The 14,768-nt window shown below is 39.8% G+C and overlaps 1 long non-coding RNA gene across 1 annotated transcript; it reads right to left on the bottom strand.

Annotated features, from left to right (window-relative positions):
• Positions 1–1,163: 1,163 nt before the first annotated feature.
• On the bottom strand, positions 1,164–2,458 carry LOC143268981 (uncharacterized). Its single transcript, XR_013045236.1, has 2 exons — positions 2,192–2,458; positions 1,164–2,090 (listed from the first exon to the last, which is right to left on the bottom strand). It is a non-coding gene; the product is annotated as an uncharacterized LOC143268981 (long non-coding RNA).
• Positions 2,459–14,768: the final 12,310 nt, after the last annotated feature.

The following is a 14,768-nucleotide window of genomic DNA, read 5'->3' as shown; positions in this document are numbered from 1 at the left end:
TATGATTTTTTAGGGATGATTTCTTATAAGAAAGGCTTATTTCATGGCTTTCAGAAACCAGTTCTGAACTGTTATTGCTTTCCCTTTAATTTTGTGCATGTCTGCTTCTTTATAAAAATCTGTTGTAAGCTTAGTTAGCCATACATGTATTGTACTAATTATAATTATCCTGTGAGAATTAAAACTTACATGATTGTATTTGAATTTATACCCATATAAACAACGCCTGCTTAATGTCTATGCAACGTTGCAGAAATGGCATGGTGGCCAGGTGGACATCGTGTCATGACTCATCTCTGCCCCCTAGATGCTCACCCTGAAATATGCAGAGTGATAAAACTCAACCTTTTGTTCAGCAAATGAGCACAAAGTAATGACCTTAATTTAAGAAAATAGCTTCAGTTTCGAATCTCTAAGTGTTTTCTCAGCCTGTATTTAATGTAAAATTAATAGAAGAGTTGTGTGCAATCTTTATTAAAATGGAAGTTGAAGTGAGACTCTTCTACCTCCCCTACATGAATGAAGACTGAGTGATGTAACTAGTGTTGGAATTAGCTTCTGATGCTTTCTTTCTTTCTTTTTCTTTCTTGGTGTTTCGAGACAGGGTTTCTCTGTGTAACAACTCTGGTTGTCCTGGAACTTGCTTTGTAATTCAGGCTGGCCTTGAACTCACAGAAATCTGTCTGCCTCTGCCTCTGCCTCCCAAGTGCTGGGATTAAAGATGAGTGCCACCATGCCTAGCTCTGCTGCTTTCTTTTAATGAGAGTTGAACATAAATAAAGATGACATAGCTATAATCTTCAATTCTATCTAAACCAGACCCTTGTAAACAGTCACACCCCTTTGGTATTATGAGGGAACACAGAAGCCACTATTCAATTTGTTTCTATTAACCATTTCAACACAAAATCCATATTTAGAAAACGATGCTATTTATAGTGCATCTCACCCAAATTTGGGGAAACTATTGAGCAATCTTTCCAAATTAAGACAGTCAGGGTTTCCCACAAGCCACCTTTGCTCACTTGCTCTTTACAAAAGTAATATTGAAGAACTATGGGCAGGAAGTTCATGATCCCACCTCTTCCATCGCTTCAGATTCTCAAATTGTCCCATAATGTGTGTATATCAATACAATAAGCATTCATGGTATAACTCTAAAATAAATTAAGCATTGTTTTATTGGGTTAACAGCTCTTGAGACTTAGCTTCTCAATACGATAGTATTGTTGACCTCGGGCACAGAAACAGGTGTCAAACAGATAATGCATTAATGAGGTTCTGTCCCAAAGGTATAGTTGTTCCTCTCTTTCTGAAATAGTGATACTGGAAACACAATAAAATACCAGTGTATAATTTAATAATTATAATCTACTTTCTTTCAGCTTTGGGATTTGAGTGTGTATGTACACAGTGTGGTTAAGGAACATGGTGTTTCTTTCATTTCTAGGGTCGATAGGTGGTTAAAGAAGCAGAAATGGTTTTGGGGCACAGGGGTCTGCCATTGACTCACAACAAGAAGCATCAAGTGACGGTGTTCATCCCCCAAAAGAATAAAGTTGTGCAAAGAAGCCAGGGTCAGAGCCTCTTTGTTCCCAGAAGAAACCTTTCCTCCCAAGAGTCAACCCACATGTTATCTGTGGAGATTTCTGTCTCTACCCATCTTCACTTTTTGCTTTCCTCACAGACGCTGCAGGTTCTGTCGGCCTGGCACTTGGCAGGTTTCCCATCACAACGTAAGGTGTCTAGCTAGCGACAGATAGCATGGCTGTTTCTCTTTCTGCTTCCTCAGGATCTGTCAGCTGGTGAGAGGAAGTTGTCGCACCTGCGACTTTGCGAAGTTCCTGAACAAACTTTCAACAGTGATAAAAGAAAATCTGTAGCAGCAATTTTAGATGCAGTAGAAGCAATCTCGTGAGATGAGGATCGAGGGTAGCTAGCACCGCCCACTACCCAGATCTTCAGAAGTCCTGGAAGCAAGACAATATGTCTGAGGGACAACCTCATTGCTATTTGGGATCTGGGCTAAGTCCAGAGGGATTGGCTCACATCCATGTGGCTGTTACTTCTTCAGTGTTCTTGGTTACAAGCTGAGTGTATTAAAGAGAAAGAAGAAAAGAGAAAGAAATCATTAATTTATACTTTTTGTACTTCTTGGTTTTGTTTTCTTATTTTAAACGTTATTACTTACTGTTTCTGAGAGGTGAATTGGCAGGAAATGCTTCTTGTCTTTATTAACTTGGAAGAATGTTGATCCCTGGGTCAGTTTTAATTCCCTAAGAATTTTCACACAATCTTAGTTGCTTGGCAGAAGGATGGAGAGTTTAGAGGGAGGGCAGGGGCGAGGGAAGAAATCAACACTCTCTTAACACTGAATATCCACGTATATTAAATGCAGGTTATTATGCAACACATAATTCTGTTCAGTTAAAGAGCTGGACACCAATTTGAATATGGACAATTGATACAAGCATAATGTGCAAGATGAGGAATTCTAGATGCATCTGCAGAGTTCATCTATTGCTATGGTAACAGATACATCCTAGCAACAGCTGCTTGGTACACAGCTGACATGGGGTGCTTAAGCCCAGAAACAAGAGGAAAATGAGCCATGAAGACATATTTAGTGTGTGTAGAATTTGTATTTTTGAAAAATTGAAGTGGATAATAGAAAATTCATTTACACATATGTTAAAAGAACGAGGTTACAGAGATCAAGGTTTATTTTCTCACCAGCATAGAACACGGCATTTCACTGGATTAGATGCAATGGTGGCTGTAGTGTCCTGGTTGTGAGGTCAAATGCTGTGCATGAGATGGCCAGCCCTGGTGAATCATGTCTTCTGGCTGAATAGAGAAGACAGCAGTCAACTATGGCTTGAATATACATATTTTCCTATCCGCAGTTCTTGGAATCTCAGGGATATAAAATTTTCCAAGCATTCCTCTGTAAAAGAGAATTCAAATGGCTTAAGATTTTTGTTAAAGCTTGTAGAATATTTGTCCTTTTTGGTTACTGAAATAGTTTTGTAAAATTCTGGAATTTTCAGGCTCAGAGATTCAGATATTCTTCTTGGGTTTTGATAAATATTTACTTTATAAAATAAAAACAACCAGATATTTCCCATCTGTTTGTATAAAGAGAGGGTTGGGGGAGAGAGAGTATTTGTACTCAGTAAATATTTTCCAAAGAGCAAACACATTTTCCTCTAAGTTTCAATCACTAGATAGAGGGTAATGAAATCAGCATTCATTAAAGGTTGTTTCAAGCCTTGCTGTCAAATTTTCTGAATCATACAAAGTTACATCTGGAGAAAATCAAACCCCTACTGTAACAAAAATTGATACCTGGGCATAGAGAGATAATCCCACCCCTCCTCCCCCAAAAGAACTGTGTTTATGTCCTGCTTCAACAGGCACTTTGCACATAAGACTCCATGTATCCGTACCACATCAAATTCAATAATAAAGCAAAATAATAAAGGCTGAGTTACCTTTATTGGAAATGACCTCAAAAAAAAAAAAAAAAAGAGCAGGAAGGGGGTGTTCCAAACTGATGGACTATAAGAAAAGGGAAGGCTTTGACAAGCTCTCATTAAGGTAGATTTATGGATGCTGGGCTGTTGTTTTGAGTTGGAGACTGAACCCAACACCTATGGTGTTGAGCATGAGGCCTTTCACTGAACTGTTTCTCCAGGTCCAGGCAGATGCTTTTGAAAATATCATCCTTAATGAAGAAATAACTGGTAGCAGGACCCAACTTAGAGATGTAGTCATGAGTCCTGTAGGAAGCTGTCTTTTATTTGTATTTTGTCTCTTTTAAAAATTTATTTTTGCAAATTTTATACAATGGAAATGGGATCACATCTACCTACTGTTGGCAGTGGGTAGTTCCTGGGGGTAGGGGGAAGACTCGTTCTTTAAGATATGGCCACAGGCAGGCTTCCCATGTCCTAGTGGATGGGCCCCAAACCAATTCATATGTGAGCACAATTAACTGGACTTGGTGAGTTATGTATATTTTTTAAAGATATGAATTTGAGAGGGATTGTATTGTGTTGGGGGCATATATGGGAGGGGATGAGAGAGAAGAGGGTTACCTGCACAGTACTTACACAAGATCAGTCCATCCAAAACCCTGGCATAGATGGGGTAGATATTCTTTTTCTTTTATTCAAATAATATTTTCTGTTCTTTGCGTCGTCTAACTAGAGGTTGCACCATTTCCCCCTCTGTGCACAAACTTAGTTTCACATAATAGATACCAATGGTGTCGCAATTACTTTACATGTAGCTCTAAACAAAATTTGCATTAAATAGGCTGTCAAACTGTATTGAAAGATTGAGCTTACTCGAGAACTCTGAATGATGCCAGACCTTCACAAGTTGGCATGGCTTTCGTTGTGATGTCCAATATCTAGAAGGCCATTTTAACTACAAATGGAAATCCTGGCTTTCTTTAATCTCATATTTATTGGAACCAGACAGATAGGAGTTTTAATCTTGGAGACCTTCCCTGGTGACCAATGCCAAGGCCAGGTATTGCCTTGGGCTTTTGCATCCCTCTGCCTCAGTTGTTTCTGAAAACACCCATGCAAACACCCATTCTAATATAAACAACATAACTCACTGAACATAGCTTCCAGGTATATCCTTTGAAATTCTACTTTTTCTGAATCTTTGAAAGTTAATGACCAAGGGTGAAAGTGATTATTATGTAGTCAGGATGCTTTGAGGAACTCTTGGTCTTGGCTGTCTTCCTGTGTCCGCTCTAGTTTAGATATGAAGTTGTGGGAGCCCAGCTAGGAGACCAGCTCCCACATTTTGCAACAGGGCACTCTTGAGCAATGAGAGATAAGAAATATTAGATAGAAGGATAGAGAGGAGAGAAACAGATAGAAACACAAGATAGTCTTAGGAGGGCCTGAATCATTATCCACTGGCCCCTTTGTCTCTTCTAAAGGGCCTTTTGTAGGAATGCCAAGGGGTGGAACAAAAGACCTCCCCCAGCACAGCCAAGTGCAGACCTTTTCCAATCACCTGGTAATCATGCAGAGGGTCAAGCCCTCAAATGCAGTCCTGCTAGGAAAAGCAAGCTCAGATCTCACTAGGAAGCCTTTGTAGGCCTCCATATGAAGTGTTCCCCAAGGGTTGATCATCAAAGCTTTTACCAGTATGCACTGCTGTTGGGAGAGCAGAACCTTTAAGACATGGAACCTAGTGGAAGGAAGTTAGGCCACTGGAGGGTTTCATAGAACAGCTATTGGGACTCTGGCCCCTTTCTGGAGAGAGCTCTTTGCTTTCCCTACACCAGGAGATAGAGGGTGCACTTGTATATGATATCATGGCTGCCACAGGCCACATCAACAGCGGACGTCTACAGATCGAAGCCTATGAAAACATGAGCACAAGCAATCTTCCTTTTCAACCTATTTCTCCAGATGTGTTGTCATGGCAATGGAAAATTGACCTAACACAACATCACTTTAAACTTCTGGACTCATAGCTATGTAAAATATACCTTCATACTAGACTCCTTTGAAAAGATGGACAGGTGTGACAGCCATTTGTGATCCCAGATGAGGAGGCGGAGACAGGGGATCTTGAGGGCAAGGTGCTAGACAGACCAGCTGGAATTGGGAAGCTCTGGGTACAACTGGTGATTGTGCCTCAATACACAAAGGGGAGAGACAGGGGGAGGATACCTGATATCAACTTTGAACTTCCATGTACACACATACATACACATATGTGTACACCAATCCACACATAGATGTGTGCCCAGATATATACTAACTTATATTCATGAACACATACCATCTCACACATGTGCAAATTCTTCCATTTTTTTTAATTCACACACGTAGTATGAAAACTCTCCCATTTGTTTATTAAATAGACAGGAACTGAGAAGATCGAAGGAAATGGATAAAATATGCCATATGTCCAAATGGCAGATACTAGCACATGGCCATCACTTAGAAACAAATTTTAAAAAAATCCAGAACAAAAGCTTTTATATGTCTTTAATAAATGGTCATGAAGCACATAGTCCTTTTATTGCATGTATATGTGCATGCTACATATGCTTGTGTATTCATGTTTGCATTTATGTGGCATACATATTGTGCAGCTGCACCTGTCTCTGTGTGAGCATGCATATGGAAGCCAGCAGTTTATGTTGGGTGTCTTTCCTCATTTTTCTCTTCCTTATATGTTGAGGCAGAATCTATCTCTCATTTAAACCTATAGTAGCACCAATTTGGCTAGTCTGCCCAGATAGCTTGTCAAAAGGATTCTGTCTCCACTTCCTGAGTGCTATAAGTAGGGTAACATACCCACTTTTACATGGGTAATCAGGATCTGAACACTATCCCCCATTGAATTAGTCATCTCCCAGCCCCTAGAGCGCATATTCTGATGGCATTATCATGACTGCAGTGCTCACTCAGCATCACACACAGAACCATCTAGATGATTCAAAGCACCGTGTCCATTGACTTGATTGTATGTCACATGGACACTGGTTTCAGACCTGCCTCTCAGTTGTGATTCATAGTTCTTATTTTGTGATGCATTGGTGTCATTAGCTTAGGTACCTTATCACAACCCTGAAATATTAGTCTTACTTTATTTTAATTTAATTATTCTCCCATGCATGCAGGTAGTGAGATAAAAGATAGGGAAGTCATCATAGGTTTTGTCTTTATTTTCTGTCTCTTCTAGTCAATCATTAAGTCCTGTCAATTTCATAAACCTATCTTGAGTTTCCCATGCCAGTTTTCAGGGCTGTACTCTGTCCTCATTTCAATCAATTCTCCTTACAGTTCCTCCCTGAGCTTCCTAAATTCGATTGCAGTGGTGTTACTCTCCTTTTTAAAACTTAATTACACACTGCTTCTCTCACAACGAATGCAGCTTCTTTTGAAGAATAAAAATCCTCCTAGCCCTTGGCCTATCATTCCAGCCTTATACTGTCCCCCAGCTCTTTATAATTCTAAGCAAAGGCAGTATAGATTATTTCCTGAGCTGTGTCTGCTCAGCCTACATGTTTTACTAAGAAACCTTTTCTTAAGCTTGAATTTAAGTTCCATTTATACTTCAAGATCACCAGACATGCTTCTCTAATAATTTCTAAATGGAGAATTGCAAATAGAAGAAAATAAATTAAGGGCACAATAAACCCCGGTGAGGCAACACTCATGTCCCACTGTTGACTTGCGGTCAATGTTTTCTCATTACTTCTGTGTTATTTCAATACAATTCTATTCACCACAATTTGTTCCACAAATATTTTAGCGCACAGCTGCATCAGTTTAAATGTGAAAGGTCCCACACAGTCTTGGGCATTTCAGTACTTGTTCCTGGTTGTTGGAGCTGCTTGGGAGGTTTAGAAAGCATGGCCATAGTGGAGTAAGTACACGAAAGTGGTATGCTTTGTGAGTTCGTAGCCTCAATCTACTTTTCATTTGTTCTCTGCTTCATGCTTGCCATTGAGGACGGGATCTCTCAGCGTCTGGCTCTGGCCACCATGCCTGCTTGCTGCCATGCTTCCTGCCGTGATGGACGCCCATCCTTCTGGAACCATCAGCCCCAGCAGACTTCCTTCTGCATGTTATTTACCCTGGTGTGTTTTATCACCATAGAAACGTAATGCAACAATCTTAAGCTATTTTTTCTTGATCATCCTTTAGTAATGTCACCTGAAACAATTACCACTAATGCTCTGATACTGCAGTCTATCTAACTGTCTCACCTATGCTGTTGGCTTTGTAATTTTTTTTTACTTCCTGGCTTTATTTTAATTAATTAATTAATAGTTGTGACACGAATCTGGATTAAGTAAGGAAGGATCAGTCATTACAACTTGTCTGTGTGTCCATTTTTTCTGCACTTTTTCTCTCCAGTGTTCCTCCTGACAACTTACTTGCGGAAGGAATTAGATTATCTCTTCTCTCTAAAATGTTCCCCATGGCAACTTCTTTAATGGAAGAAATTAGATTGTTTATCAATGGGAATTTCCAGCGAGCTGGATTTTGCTGATTGCACCTGTTCGTTATTCTAGAATGTTCTTCTTGTGTTCTCATTTGTCTTTCTTGATGGTTGGGTATAGAGTTTCATTCACATTAGTTTGGTGTATTTATTTGTGTTTGTGAGGCTTTCTCCATAAGTCCTGACATGTTCTTAGGAATCACACTGATTGGTTATTTCTCTTCATGGAACCATGGAGCCTTTTAATTCATGAATTCACTACAGAGTGTGACATGGAGATAATTTCCTTTTTCTCTTCCTTCTTCCCTTAGCAGCTAGACTGCCATGATGAGTAGAAAGATGCTTTCTTGTTGTCTTGTGTCTATGTCAGGGTACTGGCTAGTTTTGTGTCAACTTGACACTGGCTAGAATCATCTTAAAGGAGGGATCCTCAACTGAGAAAATACCTCCATAAAATCAGGCTGTAGGCAAGCCTGTAGGGCATTTTCTTAATTAGTAATTGATGGGGAGGGCCTAGTCCATGGTAGATGGGGTCATCACTGGGCTAGTAGTCCTGGGTTCTATAAGAAAACAGACTGAGCAAGCCAGGGGGAGAAAGCCAGTAAGCAGCACCCCTCCATGGCCTAAGCATCAGCTCCCACCTCCAGGTTCCTGCCCTGCTTGAGCTCTTGCCCTTACTGCTTTTGATGATGATATGGAACTGTGAGTAAGATAAACCCTTTCCTCCCTTTTGGTCATAGTATTTTATTACAGCAATAGTAACCCTAACTAGGACAGTTGGTTATTATTTACCAGCCTCTATTTATTTAACATTCTTCAATTCATCCTTGACTGTGTTTTGTTTTCAATTATTACAAACGTATGCTACATATTTTTCCAATAAAAAAGGATTTATTTAGCCAAGCCTGATGGCACACATCTTTAATCCCAGTACTCAGGAGGCAGAGGCAGGCAGATCCCTGAGTTCAAGGCCAGCCCGGTCTACAGAGCAAGTTCCTGAACAGTCAAAACTACGCAGATAAACCCTGTCTCAAAAAAAAAAAAAAAAAAAAAGATTTCTCTTTATTTAAATTTATGTATTCATGTGTGTGTGTGAGTTAATGTTCTCTGTCTCTCTGTCTCTGTCTCTGTCTCTGTCTCTCTCTCTGTTTGTGTTTATGCCTGCAGAAGAGGGTATTGGTCACCTGGAGCTAGAGTTTCAAGTGGCTCCAGTGTGAATGCTGGGAACTGAACTTGGGGTTTCTGCAAGAGCAGCAAATACTCTTAACTCTCAAGTCATTTTATTCATTTTTATTGTTTTCCTTACTAATGTTTATATTGTCCCATTTGGGTTGAGGGCGTGTCCTTAGGTTATCTGAGCTCTTTTGTTGGCTCTTAATAGTCTTTCTTTAATATTTGCTATGAAATGAGCTATTTCAGATTCTGTTTATTTATTTGATGAAATCATCCATCTCTCCAAAGAATTATTTTATTTCTTGAAATAAAAGGTAGGAAATATAGTGTGTCATAATTATATTTCCAATTCAAATTGAGCACTGTAGAGTTTTGATTAGATTCTTCTACTTCACTTGTCTTCGCTTCTTCCTACATTGGGAGTTCTAAATGCACACATTGCGATGAAATATTACATTTATTTATTAAAGTTATCTCTTACTACATACACAATAATATTAGAATTATAATATGAAGCCTCCTGCTAATAATATAATTCCCAAAATAGCTCAATTTATTCTTCCAGTCCTTTATGTTATTTGCCTTGAATTTCCTTACTAGTGACACAAGTCTTTACTGCATTTCTAAGTCACATGGTACAGTCTTTCCCTCTGCGTGGATAGCTCATCACAGAAACACACATTTCACTTTCCTAACCTTTCTCAGGAGGGGTTTTGCATTAACTCAGTGGTAGAGCATTTGCTTAACATGGACAAGGTCTTCGGGTTAATTCTCAGCATACCAGAAAACGTTTCTAAAAGTTTTTTAAAAAATTGAAATTGCTTTTTAATCACTTAAATCATTTTTTTCTAATTTAAAAACCAAACCAAGTTTAGTTTTATTTTAAAATCTAATATCTACCACTTTTTCTTGTTCCTAATTCCTCTTTCATCTTTATGTCTGTTTAAAAATGTTTGTTACTTTTTCTTTTTAAAAATAAATCATGTACAGCATCAAATTAATATTGTTAAATAATGAATTGCAACATACTCTATCCACTCATTTTATCTTGCTTTTATTAGTAAAAAACAAAACACAAAACAAAAATGAAAGCATTTCCAGGAAAACAAACCCTAGTAGTATATAAACATAGTCCTGGTTTATTTTTATTGTTACATAGTAATCCATTGTGACAGTGCAATTCAAACAGTTCCCTACTGAGGTGCATTAAGCTTCTTTAACCAACAATCCCAACAACAAAATGCCTTATACATCTTTTTCTTTTTCCTTTGAAGTGTTTGTCAGTATTTCTCTGGCATATGTTTTTGAACATGGAACTGCTAGGTCAGAAGACAAATGTTATGATATTTTACTGTATCCTTTCAAATTATCCTCCACTGTTCTTGATCCATGTTACTTTCTCTCTAGAGGAAGATGGAAGTGCTTTCTATGCAATTTAACCAAACATGCTCTTAGTATTTGTGCCAATGTTATAAATATAATGCACCTTAATTTTTATTAGGAATAAAGTTATTATAATCACTCACATGGTTAAACCTGCTTGCTTTTATCCCTAGGAACTGATTTAATCTTGGTGGGTTCACCAGCCCTTTCCCATTTTTATAAATGTTTATTATAGTAGAAACATTAGTCATTGATTTAAATATAAGTTATAACTAAAAAATTTTCGTTATTGGTTTGCTTACATTGCTATTTTTAGTCAAGCCCTTTTTTTCTTTTTTTGTGTTACAAAGATTTTTGTGTTTCTTTTTCCTGGATCAACTCTTATATTGGTACTTGTGCTTGCAGATGGGCTGCAAACAGAATCCAAATTTTAGATTTGAAAGAATTCACATGGCAGTATCCTCCCATAGAGGCAATTCAATATCAGTACCATCCCAGGCTCCATGTTCTAAGAAAGGTGCATTGGCTTTTGCATGTGAGATTGCTATGTAGTAAACATGACGGTCACACCTCAAACTTGTGTGAGGCTTGAGAGACGGTTCAGTGAGGGACCCATTCTCACCTAATCTGAATCTTTCATCGTGTGGAGATGCGCTGTGGTAGGAGGACAAGGTGGGCAAATGGTCCTTCACCTTGTTTCTCAGGATTTATTTTTACTTATGTGTGCACACATGTGTCTGTATGTATGCCAGGTGTGACTGAGTTCTTGAGGAGAGTGTTGATTTCCTAGAACTGGAGTTGTGAGCAGTTGTGAGCTGTCCAAAACAGATGCCCGGGAATGGAACTTTGTAGCTGGAGAGTTTTCTCTCTGGGTCCCACCAAGACCCAGCAGTCCTACAAGCCCATTTATAAAATAAATACACAGATGCTTATATTATTTAAACTGTTTGGCCTAATGACTCAGGCTTCTAGCTATCTAGTTCTTACATCTTAAATTAACCCATTTCAATAAATCTATACCTTGCCACGTGGTTCATGGCTTACCGGCATCTTCACATGCTGCTTGTCATGGCAGCGGCTGGCAGTGTCTCTCTCTGCCTTCCTGTTCTCTCAGTTCTCCTCTCTGTTAGTCCCCCCTATACTTCCTGCCTGGCCACTGGACAATCAGTGTTTTATTTATTGACCAATCAGAGCAATTTGACATACAGACCATCCCACAGCACATGTGTCTGTATGTATGCCAGGTGTGAGTGAGTTCTTGAGGAGAGTGTCGATTTCCTGGAAATGGAGCTATGGGTAGTTGTGAGCTGTCCGACACAGATGCCCGGGAATGGAACTTCGATCCTCTGCAAGAGCTACAAGTGCTCCTAACCTCTGAATCATCTCTCTGTCTCAAGGTGGTCTTTTTTCCTTAAGTGGCTTAGCCTGCAATAAGGAAGACAGAACCATCACAAAAGAAAATTCGATCAGAGTCACCAAAATCCTTACAAAGCATTTAATTTTCACGCTGATACTGCGAGGCACACATTTTTAAAGGCACTTAAAAAAAAACACAACTATGCTGCAGATGTGACTCAGTCATTTAAAACCCATTAGGATTTTTACATTTTGAAATTCTCTCAGGCGCTCATGTTTATTTCATTTTTCAGGCTTAGAACTTGATTTCATTTTGGCTGGTGTGCTTCAGTAACGTCCTTATTGGGCAAGATGATGGGAGACGAACATTTTGCTTTTTAACTTTTACAGTCTTCAAAATCATGGTGAAGGGATAAAAAGGAACAAGTGATAATTTTTTATCAATCCCATGAAAATGCCCGGGTTTAACAGAAATATTTTGAGTAAGTAAAAGTGTAACATTTTGCTCAAATGTTAAGTGTTACTTAGGAAATACAATTTGATTTACCCTTGGTCTAAGTAGAACAGGATACAATGTCTATCTTTTAAATGTCTAGGCAAGGTCTACTCAGACAAGTGCTGATTCAGGGAAAGGAAAGGGTAGAAGATGCCAGGATTCAGGGGGAAAAAAGTAGGGAATATAGAGGAGAACAAATGTTAAACCAAATTAAAATGCTATAAAACATAGTACCTAAGGCATATAAATTCAAGAGAAAATGAGATAGTTATTTACTTTGCCGAGTGCACACTAAATCACTGCAAACCAGATACACATAAAACATCTCAATGGTAGAATTTGGGGGAAACAAAGCAAAGCAAAGAAAGGAAGTCTTGGGACTGTACAATTTATAGGCAGAGCTCGCCTCAGACCTATTAACCGTCTATTATTTTCCTCCTGTTGGAAGTCATCATTTCGCTCCACTGAGGGTAGAAAGTGTAGCAGCCGGCGATTGTCAGCTTCTTTTGCGGGTTCATAAAAACATGAAAGATAAAAAGCGGTGGCCCAGACAGCGACAGAGCCTCCCAGTTCTAAGAACGACTCTGAACTTGGCTGGATTGCAGTTTCAGCTGATGACCAGAGATGGCGCTGAGTGTACAGGGAACCTAGGGCCAACCTGAGTCAGAAACTGGAAAGCAACCGGTCTCAAGTCTGTGAGCAGGAATCCTTAACTAACCCCAGCAGCAGCGGCATACCTTCCAGGAGAGGGAATCTGCAAGATGGCGAAGCAAAGCAGAAGAACAAACCCAAACAGCTAGAATTAGGGGCATCTTACATTAGGAAGGCTGTAGGAATAAAAATCCCTTCAGAGTAATGTGCAGAAAGGATAATGCAGGAGACAACAGGGATGCGAACCAAAGGCCTCAGACAACGTGAGCAGCCTGTGTTTCCTGAGGTGAAATCACCCCTCAGGGAAGTTTGTATTTGGCAGGTGGACCATGGGAGGTGGCAGGCTTTTCTATCCTAAATGCCGAGAGACCGATTGTTCTTTTTCCAGTTTCAACAAACAGAAATCCGAGAGCTGTCTGTGTGGAGTTTAGCCTCCCAAGGCTCACGATGCATTTTAAATTCCCTCCCCGAAGCAGATACCTTCTAAACTGGCTGTCCATCTTGAGCAGGGAAGACGATAACTGTTTTTCTTCTTGTGGCATAAGGAGCTGACCCATGCACGTACATGCACTCATATTTGAAAAAAAAAATGCAGGGAGACCTCACATGGCAGACAGACAAAGAAAAAATGTTACCCAAGGCCTCCCCAGTCAGGGTGGCAATCCTTTAATACAACGTTCATGTCTCTGTGTTACTTAACCAATTCCCAGTCATAAAATGGATTTTGAATAAAAAATAAGTATGTCCCCCCCTCGCTTTTATACCTTGGAATTCATCTCTCTCTCTGTCAGTATAAGTATAATCCCCGAATTATACTGTAACAGCAGCAGTACTTGTGAGCATGTTAGGAATGCAGAACCTCAAGAACCTCAGTCTGTCTGTCTGTCTGTCTACATATGTGGGGTGTGTGTGTGTGTGTGTGTGTGTGTGTGTGTGTGTGTGTGTGTTAGGAACACAGAACTTAAAAACTTCTATCATCTATCTGTCATCCCTAACATATATGTATAGATAGATAGATGGATGGATGATAGATAGATAGAGGCATTAAATGATGTGAAGTAAGCAGATGGTGCACAATGGCCCAACTATAAACATTGTCTTTAGTCTGTGCATAAGAGTTCCAGGGAAGGGGAGTCACAGGGAATTGTAGATGGATCTAGACCTGGAGATGATGCTGAGAGAACCCTTGCTTGCATCTCAGACCAGAATCAACCCAACCTTGGACACTAAAAGAGCATGCAAGTTGTCAAGGAAGGACCATGGATTGTGGTAGACAGGAATGAAAGGAACCTGTTTCCCAAAACATCTCAGTTCTCAGTGACACCAAAAGGGATAAGAAAGTGTGTGCATTTCCTGGGACTCTGTGTGATTGGATACAGAAGTCGGACAAGGAAGTGTGAGTCTTGGTGATTGGTAAGCCTAGCAAGATGTTCATCCCACACAAGTAACTCTGAACATGTAACTCTGCTGTACTTCAAGAAGCCATCCCTGCTGTGACAGGACACCAGCAGCAGAAGCAGTCTGGATGGGTACTGAAGAACACTGCCTGAGGGAACACACTGGTACCTCCGCCACCACAGATGCCATCAGCAGCCAGGGGAACGAGCCCAAGGCGGGGCCAGTCCAGAGCCATTGGCTTTATGCAGAAAGTTGTTGGGCAAATGAACTTTGCTGCCACAGCCCATCTTCGTGCATACCCCCCTCCCCTGCCCATCCC

This window comes from Peromyscus maniculatus, chromosome 16 (genome assembly GCF_049852395.1).
Source record: "Peromyscus maniculatus bairdii isolate BWxNUB_F1_BW_parent chromosome 16, HU_Pman_BW_mat_3.1, whole genome shotgun sequence".
Classification (NCBI taxonomy): Eukaryota; Metazoa; Chordata; class Mammalia; order Rodentia; family Cricetidae; genus Peromyscus; species Peromyscus maniculatus.
Note: the sequence above shows the minus strand (reverse complement) of the source record. Positions and strands in the feature narration are given on the sequence as shown.